This window comes from Lepidochelys olivacea (genome assembly GCF_965140295.1).
Source record: "Lepidochelys olivacea isolate rLepOli2 genome assembly, chromosome: 4".
Classification (NCBI taxonomy): domain Eukaryota; kingdom Metazoa; phylum Chordata; order Testudines; family Cheloniidae; genus Lepidochelys; species Lepidochelys olivacea.
In genome coordinates, this window is record NC_140414.1 from 32,764,961 (window position 1) to 32,775,528 (window position 10,568).

Consider the following 10,568-nt stretch of genomic DNA (forward strand, 5'->3'; position numbering starts at 1 on the left):
TGGGTACAGCACAGCAGGTTTAGATTAAATTGCAGCAAAAACTTCCTAACTCTAAAAACAGTAAGACAATGGGAACAGACTGCCTCAGGAAGTTGTGAAAGCTTCTTCACTGGAGGTTTTCAAAAGGAGGCTGGATAGCCATCTGTCTTGGATGGTTTAGACACAACAAATCCTGGCAGAGGGTTAGACTAGATGACCCTTACGGTCCTTTCTAACCCTCCGATTCTAAGATTCAAAGATCATTCAGAGGAACCCAAACACACTTCTATAAAAAATGTGAAATTAATGCAAAATAATTATGCTAACTTAGTGGGATGGAGCGCTTTAAATGACACTCAGTGAACCTACTAGAGACAGAAGAGAAAAGCCAAAAATATTGTTTAATAAAATCTGAACACTCAAAAAGAACAAAATTAAACAGAGAGACAAGGTGAGTGAGGCAATATCTTTTATTGGACCAACTTCTGTTAGAGAGAAGAACTCTGTGTAAACTCAAAAACTTCTCTCTCTCACCAACAGACAAGGCCGTCTCTAGCTATTCTGGGGCCCTACGCAACCCCCCTGAGGGGAGGAGCGGGGGGCGGGGGGGGGCTGGCCCCAGGCCTCCGCAGGGGAGGAGTGGGCCCCAGGCCGCTGCAGGGAAGGGGGGGGACCAGGGGGAGCTCACCCCAGGTCTCCACAGGGGGAAGGGGCTGGCTTGGGGGGTAGGGGGAACCACACCCCCAGCACTCACCAGCGGTGCAGCTGGGGCCGGGTCACTGCACTCCCGCTGCTGGTGAGTGCAGCCCAAGCCCTGCTGCAGAGCTCAGGGGAGTGGGGGCAGGGCTGGGCAGGGGCGGGAAGAGGCGGGGCTGGGGCTGGAGCAGCACGCAGCTGTGCAGGGCACCAGGAAATTTGGTCCCAAATTTCCTGGTGCCCTACACAGCTCGTACTTTGCATGTGAGTAAGGACGGCCCTGCCAACAGAAGTTGGTCCAATAAAAGGTATTTCCTCATTCACCTTGTCTCTTTAATATACTGGGACCAACACAGCTACACCACTACTGAAGACAGAATTGAATAGATATATTAAATGTTGTATAAAAGACAAGAGATTACATGGACCTGGCGGGATGATTGTGTTGTTTCTGGTTTACTTTCCCTTTTGGAGACCCATGTAAGATAATTTTGGATCTGAAATTCATACTAAGCTGAGATTTTCAAACTGCACCCAAGCAAGGATGGTGGCAAAAAATTGTGTGAGTAATTGAGGATTACATTTGAGTGACTAAAGTCCCATGGAAGACACTGATTGAGAAAATGGACTTAAAGTAGAAGAAGTGAAAAGCTGGGAGAATGTAGAAGGTTAATGAGAGGATAAGTTTAAAAAAAAAAGTAAAATATTCCAGATTTCTAAAACTGTAGAAAATATCTTTCAATTTGGAAATATTCCCAAGAGATGGTTCCCCTTACTATAGCATTCCGTCCTGCGTTTTGTTCTGAGTTTTGGATCAGTTTCATTTTTTAAAACTGGCATGTGGAAATATCTAACAATACACTTCCTCCAGTGTTCCTTCTGCGAGGGGGAACTCATCCTGCTTATAATGATTAGTGTTATAGTCAGTCTTCCAAGCTTCTGGAGAGATTTGTTGCTTCATTTCCTTTCCTGATTTCCTAATAGCTAGTCACATGGTGAGTTGTGACTGCTGTTATTGACTGGCTTAGAATTGCACACACAGCTAATCTGTGCTAAAATATCCTATTATTATTGTTAACCCATCCTATCTGCCTCTGCTGCCTGCTTATTTGTTTCACCCACCTGTAAAATCTTGTCATTTAAATTGTAAGCTGTTTGGGGTAGGGACTTTCATTTTACTATGTCTTCTTCAGTGCTGAGCGAAGTGAGACCCTAACCTGGTTGAGGGTACTACAATATAAATAAATAATAACATAGCCTAAACTCATAAAATTGTCCTCTAGTCCTTGGTGCAAGATTCCTATTATTTATTGTTGTTGTTTGTTTATTTCTATTGCAGTAGCACTTAAGAATCCAAATTTGGGATTTAGGATCTCATTGTACTCTGTATGTACAAACAGCACAAAGACAGTCTCTGCCTCATAGAGCTTACAATTTGTGTTAGAGAAGTATCCCAATACTTAAAAATTAATCAAAGAAATAGTTGTCTGGAATCCTTGTGACTGTAGACACATCTGTCTTTATGGCTTCAGGAACAACTGTGGGAATGAGGTTGACATGAATTAAAAATATTAAGAAAGTTGAATGACTATCTGTGTAAGGTTAACAACTAAACTATTGGCTGAAAGATAAAACAAATGGGAAAAATCGGTTAAAAATAAATAATTGATTATGTCTATAACAGTATGTACCTTTACCATAACCAATACTTTATATTTCTATGACTCTACTGTATTCTGATATACTGTGTATGTGACACACTCTTCCTTACTTCTAATGTAAAAAATACTTCCATTATCAACAATTCTGTTTTCTGTTATAAATTTTTATTTTAAAAATACCAATGAAAACCATAGGCCATATAACTAGAAATTGCTATAAAAGTGAGAAAACTAAGACTCCCAACTAACTTTTTATTGGTTGAATGTTTTGGCTTTGACGGAAGTTCAGCTAAAAGGACAAGCTACCAGCCTGGAATGACTCTTGAAGTTAGCAGACTTTTGAGCCTAGAACTGGTGATGCTACACACGGGAAGCCCTTCTGTGCATGAGAAAAGCAAGGATTACTCAATCCCCAAAGTGGTTCTTTATGGTAAATAGAGGTAAAACAGTCACCTAATTTGGCAAAGGTGGTTCAAAATTTGTCCTTCCTTACTGATAATACTGTAATACATGACATCCCAGAATTAAGACCCAGTTACTACCAAGTGCTAGAATCAATCAAGCAACATAGGAGACATGTTCTGGGTTGCAAATAGCACTGTTCCATTTAGCAGGAAAATGGAATACTTGACTCAAACAGTGGAGAGAAGCCAAGAAGTGAATTCTCAGTAAGAATATCGATAGACAGGATATTTTAAAATGAAGAGGGGGGTGTTGAAAAACTTTAGTACCATAGATTATAAAATTTGTATTTCTGCTGGGAATGGATGCAACAGGCAACTGGTACTCTCCACAGAGGGTCATTTTCTCTACTGAATGTGACAGACTATACAGATTAAGAGAGCGGGGTCCAGGTTCTAGTAGTAGGGAAATTCAGAGGTGATAACAGCGTATGGTATACTGTTTCTCAGGGAACCCATGGAAAAAGACAACTCTGGACAAAATCTTCCATGGATTTTTCTGTAATTGATGAACAGCTGGTGGAATTTTGCCAAACTTCCCTCAAATGTGTTTTAAAAATGCCTCCAAGTCACTAAACAAAACGTTCTCCTTATAATAGCCGACATAAGTCCTATTGGAAAAGATGACATCAGATGTCACAGAAAAAGTATTTTGAATAACACTTTATTTCAACATTTAAACTTTGAAGAGGAGGAGGGTTCAATTAAGTTCTCCCAATTTTCTCCACTTGTATTCACTGCCCACACACACACTTGGAGGTTGAGGAATGCTAAATGTTTCTCCAACCAGAATGCTAAATGCTGATTCACATGACAGCCAGATAAGATTGCTTGAGAAATTTGCAATCTGTTCTCTCTGCCATGCTCCTGGTTCTGGCCTCCTAAGACAATAAGCTTGGGGCACAAGCTTGGGTCACCTGCATGGAAGTAATACATATGTTCAAACTCCACTGAAGTCTGACCCTTTTACACCAGGCTGAATTTACTCTAGTGCTTTAAATATATAAATCTGTGAGCAATAACATTTGGCAAATTACATAATTTTACTATTAAAAGTTTGTTCTGGAGGTGAGAGACAGATCTTGGAAATAATTTCATATCCACAAGCATATTCCTCACCATCTCAGCTACTAATTCAAATGTTAAATCCTAGAAAGATCATTGGTTGGACAAAAAAGGAATTTTCTCCTTCCTGAAACATGTGCCTGGTTTTCATTTAACAGACACACCTTTTAGTCTCACCTACACTAGGAAAATTACCTCTTGCATGATGTCACCAAGTTTCAGCAACAGGTTCATCACCTGTTCACTTGCACATGGTTTAACTGCAAGCGTAGATCAGGACAAGCTGTGTTCTGCACCTTCAGGAAACTGTAGTTAAGGCCAGCTTGAAGTGACACCTGTTATCAGCAACAGCTAACTTTCCTAGTATAGACCCAGCTTTCTGAGATCGGAAACACAGAGACCAACAATCAAGCCCATAGCACAATATAGCATTGTACTATCCTTATAAAATGAGTCCTGGATAAATGGGACAAAACCAAATCATATTATAACATGACTCCCCAACATGGTAGTTTTGTCAGAGTAGGTGGGCCCTTAGTTTTGTGTTTCCTTGGGGCCACCTACACTAGAGAATTGTACATACTCATCTTGCGTGGATGTGATTGCGCTGCTGCAGTGGCGCAGCGATTCCACACTAGACACTCTGTTGGAGCACAAAGAGCACTGCATCCACAGACAGCATTCCCTACAAGCATTGCAGTCATCTGGATTGTTGAACATATTCCAGAATGCCTAGCATCCTGGAGCAGGTGCATAGGATCTGGGATTCACAATATCTATTTTCACCTGTTCGCATTTTTGGTTTGTTCCATAGCTCTGTCTAGCACAAGAGTCTGTGTGTGCATAAGTGGTAATAATTAAACCCTCTCATTTTCAGATGCCATAGCAGTAAGTCAGTCATTCCCTCTTCACACACTGCTGGACCACTTTTGTGTAGCAGCGTTCAAGAAGGTAAGTTCCTTGTTTTTAATATTTTCATTAATTTATCCTATAACCTTCTAATTTTTATTGTATTTTCTTTTCTTCTGTTTTTATTTTATTTCATGGTTTCATGCTGAGTGCATGGATTGAGCACAGGATGACTGTAAGCCACCAATGAAATACAGCAATCCTAGGATGCAGGAGAAGCATTTCCAGTGATAGAGAAGTATTAATGCCATTGTACAAGACACTACACCCCATATTCAGCATAGTGATATTAGGATATGATTATGGCATAATTATGATGCATTTTGTACAACATGGGTCATGTAAGGTATCATTGGAAAAGTTATGATTTGCTGAATATGATTATCTTATTTGGGTACATGTATTATTTTTGTATCTGAAGTTATGAATATTGACTAGGTATCTGTATATCAAATGTGCTTACTGTGGGAACACCCACAGCTAGCCTTTCCGGTACAACAATAAAAAGGCCAAAAAATGTAAACGGCTTATTGAGGAAATGCACACAAACACAAGGATTACCCCAGAAATTGTGTACAATAGAAACCCCTCAGAGATAGCACTACACAATGGAAAATGTTTGACCCCGGTCACAGCAAAAGAGCTTTCCAGTAAGTTGGAAGAAGATATAAAAGGGGGGTAAATGACATCATGTCTGGACCTCACTCTCTCTACAACACCACACCTGAAAGTACTGGAGGAAAAAGACTGAACTGGGGGGGAAGTGCTGTTTTATTTCTTACGGTTATCTACTTTGATCGGTTTGCTATCACTTATAATCACTTAAAAGCTATCTTTCTGTAGTTTATAAATCTGTTTTATACTTTACGTAAAACACTGTGTGGTGTTTGAAGTGCAAAGGGGATAAATCTCAGCTCATGATCAAGAGCTGGTGCACGTCCACTTTCCTTTGTAGAAGTGGCAGACTGGGCAATAAATTCATACTGGGCAGGATGGTGCAGCTCTGGGGTCTTAGGCTGGGGAGCTGGGAGTATTTTGGCTGTAGCCTCTCTATTGTGGGTTCATGAGTGGATGGCCACAGCATTCATGAACACAGTTGGGTGTGGTTCCTGTCTGTGGATGTTGGTGTGAGTGCAAGTTTGGAGAGCTATGCAGCTTGTCACATCACAGTGCAAGAGGGAACCCAAATTGGTGAGACAGAGGGCTCAGCTGTACCTCAGTTCCAGATGGCACCCCAGGTGCGGGGAGAACCCATCACAACTGATAAGACCTCATCTGGAATACTGTGTGCAGTTCTGGTCATCCATGTTCAAGAAAGATGAATTTAAACTGGAACAGGTACAGAGAAGAGCTATTAGGATGATTGGGGGAATGGAGGACCTATCTTAAGAGAGGAGACTGGAATAGCTTGGCTTGTTTAGTCTAGCAAAAAGAAGGCAGAGAGGAGTTATGATCTGGAAAGGAGGAAACAGTGAAGTGACAAAGTTTGCAGTGGATACAAAACTACTCAAGATCATCCAAAGCAGACTGCGAAGAGTTACAAAGAGATCTCACAAAACTGGACAACAAAATGGCAGATAAAATTCAATGTTGATAAATGCAAAGTAATGCACAATGGAAAACATAATCCCAATTATACATACAAAATGATGGGGTCTAAATTAGCTGTTACCACTCAAGAAAGGTTTCAGAGTAGCAGCCGTCTTAGTCTGTATTCGCAAAAAGAAAAGGAATACTTGTGGCACCTTAGAAACTAACAAATTTATTTGAGCATAAGTTTTCATAAGCTACAGCTCACTTCATCGGATGCATGAGATCTTGGAGTCGTTGTGGATAGTTCTCTGACAACATCCACTCAATGTGAAGCGGCAGTAAAAAAAAAAGCTAACAATGTTGGGAATCATTAGGAAATGGATAGATAATAAAACAGAAAATATCATAATCTGCTATATAAATCCATGGTATGCCCACATCTTGAATACTGTGTGCAAATTTGGTCCCACCCCCCGTCTCAAAAAAGATATATTGGAATTGTAAAAGGTACAGAAAAGGGCAACAAAAATGAGTAGGGGTATAGAATAGCTTTCATATGAGGAGAGCTTAATAAGACTGGGACTTTTCAGCTTGGAAGAGAGACGACTAAGGGGGCACATGACAGAGGTCTATAAATCCATAATTGGTGTGGAGAAATAAGGAAATGTTATTTTCTCCTTCTCATAACACAAGAACAAATGAAATTAATAGGCAGCAGGTTTCAAATAAACAAAAAGAAGTATTTCCTCACACAATGCACAGTCAACCTGTGAAACTTTTTGCCACAGGATGTTGTGAAGGCCAAGGCTACAACAGGGTTCAAAAAAGAATTAGTTAAGTTCACGGAGGATAGGTCCATCAATGGCTATTAGCCAGGATAAGTAGGGACGGTAGTCCTAGCCTCCGTTTGCCAGAAGCTGGGAATGGATTCCCTCTGAGGCACCTGGCATTTGCCCTATTGGAAGACAGAATACTGGGCTAGATGGACCTTTGGTCTGACCCAGTATGGCCATTCTTATGTTCTCTATAGGTACATTAGGGGGTAAATATCACAGAAGGTGAAGAGCTATTTAAGATAAAGGACAATGCTGGCACAAGGACAAATGGATATAAACTGGCCTTGAACAAATTCAAGCTGGAAATTAGAAGAAGACTTAGAGGAGCTAGGTTCTGGAACAGCCTCCAAAGAGGAGTTAACGGGACAAACAATTAGTTTTGAGAGAGAACTGGACAAATATATGAGTGTGACTGTATGACGAGATTGCTTGTGATGGTGAGGGGCAAGGCTTGGTAGCCCTGGCTTCCACTTTATGTCTTAAGTTCCTAAAAGCTTCACAGTTTCAGATGGCTAACTGCAGGGGTCAGGAAGGGATTTTTTCTCCCTGATGAATTCTGGGTTTGGGGGGTGTTTTAAACCTCCTTTCTTGGAGGCATCAAGGTGGGCCATAGCTGAAGATAGGCCATTGGATACAGGTGAGGGAGCACAGGGTTCTGAGATGACACCAAGCATTCTCTCTCAGGTGCTTGGCTGGTTAATTCTTGCTCACATGCTCAGAGTTTAACTGCTCCCCATATGTTGGGTTGGGAAGGGATTTTCCCCCAGGTCAGGTTGGCAGTGACCTTAAAGGTTTTTGCCATTCCCTGCAACATGTGGGTGTGGGTCACTTGCCAAGATTATTTGGTATATGTTACCAGATTTGCCTGTTACTTTGGGGTACACTCATTTATTAGAGTTACTCTTCTGGGGGGGAGAGTTCTGTAATTCTATCAATGTACTGCTCGTGTCACTTGTATGTTCATATGGAGCTCTACTTCTCCCTTCTGCAAGTCCCCTCCCAATGGAGCTATCCTGCAGAACCTAGGTTCCCCAGGGCTGGATTCCTCCAGTCCCAGAACCAGATGAACACACACACACACACACACAGCAAGTCTGAGCAGACTGGGTCAATCAGCAGTTTCAAGCTGACCCCTTATATGCACCTGGGCTCAATAGGCTGGGACAAGCAGCACTTTCAAGCTGCAATCCTTATATGCCACAGGTACCGCACCGGAATAGAGTAAGCCTGAGCAGGCTGGGTCGAGCAGCACTTCCAGGCTGCCACCCTTATCTGCCCCTAGACTCAGCGGACTGGGTCAAGCAGCATTTTCAAGCTGCCACTCTTATATGCCCCGCAGTACTCTGGGTTGAGCAGCACTTCCAAGATGCCACCCTCGTATGTCACAGGTTCAGCACGTCCCTATCTCTACTTTCACGTTACAATTGTACAGGTAGTAACCCACTTGATGAGCAAACCCCACAGTATTTTTGGGCACTTCCAGGATCTTTAGCTTAGGTAAGAGAAGCGTTGCTGCAGAGTAAATGTGGGAAGCTAAAAACACAAATGAGTAAAGTTCAGAGAGAGAGAGGGAAGCAACCAGCTTAACCATAAAAGTTATTTATTGAATAATAGTGATAACTACACAAGGAGAGCCTGAACTAACATAACCATTACATTATTAAAGGTTACAAAAGTCATATACAGAAAACTATACCTGATCAAACAAGTCAGGGTTAGAAAATTATACCTGAGGTAGAACAGAAAACAGAGAAAGAGAGGGATCTCACCGCTCAATGAAGCTTGAACTGGTTGAGGTTCCCAGGTGATGGTGGTAGCTCAGGGTCCTGAGTGCTGGAGACAGGCAGAGCCCCCAGCACAATCAGTAGGAAGAAGATGAAATCCCAGTGGAACTCATGCAGAGTTTGGATCCAGGCATCAGAACACTTACTTGAGCATGGGTAGGTTTTTTTGTAGGGAAACAACATTGGTTCAAGGGAGAACACTAGATTTGTTTATGGGTAAACTGGTGACTCAAGGGTTTTCTTTAGGCTAGACAATAGTGGCTGATCAGTCCTAGCTATGGGTGGTGTTCCTTCCAGGGAGCTCACAATGCAATTAGGCTGCTTCAGTATTTTGGATATCAATCAAAGATTTATTACTAGAATTGGTCTGATAACTGCTGAGCTGGGTGTGTGCAGGCGTAGGTTCATTAACATCTGGAGCAGAGATTCCCCATGATGCAGTGCTTTCCTGCTTTTCTGGTCCCAGAGTTCAGTGCAGTTCTTGCCTTGGAATCTCTGTTCTCCATTCTGTATGCTCATGGAGATGCCTCGCTGTTCCATCTTTGATGCAGATAAGGCTAGGTGAGTTGTCTTAATCCTATCACCCTTGTCAGGAGGGGTCTAGGTGTTCCTTCACTGCTCTCTGCAAGTCTTTTCTCTGATTGGTTTTGGTTCAAGCAGAGGCTGGGGGGTGGTGTCCTTTCATGACTCAGACAGGCTGGGTACTGCGCCCTGGTTCCCCAAGAACACAGAGCTGACTAGTATCATATATGTCTCATAATCATTTCCATCTCATTGCAGTGGCCTTGGGCACTGGTGCCCCTTAGTGCCACCTATTCTCTGCCAGTGACATATAATAGTCCAGTGTCTTGTGGGCTGTTATACTTTGATTTAATTTTAGTTGTTGACTTTAGTGTGCAGGTGCTAGGTGGTGGTGGTGCTGTGGTATATAGGAGGTCTAACTAGGTTATCTGGTGGTCCCTTCGGTTCTTAAACTCTATGATTTATATTTTGTTTTGTAACTGAATTAACGAGATCCTTTTCTCATATTTCTCTCTTGTATCCAATACAGGAATGCTCCAGGTCTGGGTATAAAGGGAGGACATCTTTCCAGCTCCCTCCATGTGGCCCAGCGAGTTTCCTAAACCCTGAATGCCTTGCCACCGATGTATCAGACTTCGTCCCCCTGGACGAGGACTGGGTGCTAGGCCTGTGAGGCATTATGGAAGTCTTTAAATCTACAGTACTATCAAATCAGCTAAATTTACACGTAAAATTATGTCATTTTCAGAGTCACTCTTCATAAAACAGCTGGAGTTTAGCAGGTCTGGATGTTTGAACTTTGGGGAAACTACCACCTTTTTTTATTTTTTTTTCTATTTGCAAATAAGTTAACAGTTTATATGTTTATCACTTGCTCAGACTCATTTTGAAAGTCTACCACTCAAATATCTCATGACAGTCTCACCGTACCTCTCTCTCTTTCCCTCCCAGTTGTTTGTGATTCACCACAATTTTCTGCATCAGTTACGCTTTCATATATTCTAAAAATAATGTTTCCATAACACAGGAAAGAGGGTACTTTAAAGTAAAAGGTAACAAACTTAACAAAATATATACTGCACTTGTTCACACCCATTACAATTAACTAGTGCAATTTGTTGT

General features: G+C 41.7%; 1 long non-coding RNA gene across 1 annotated transcript; it reads left to right on the forward strand.

Moving 5' to 3' along the window:
• The first annotated feature begins 901 nt into the window (after positions 1-901).
• On the forward strand, positions 902-10,249 carry LOC311520276. Its single transcript, XR_014711539.1, has 3 exons — positions 902-983; positions 4,740-4,813; positions 9,976-10,249. It is a non-coding gene; the product is annotated as an uncharacterized lncRNA (long non-coding RNA).
• Positions 10,250-10,568: the final 319 nt, after the last annotated feature.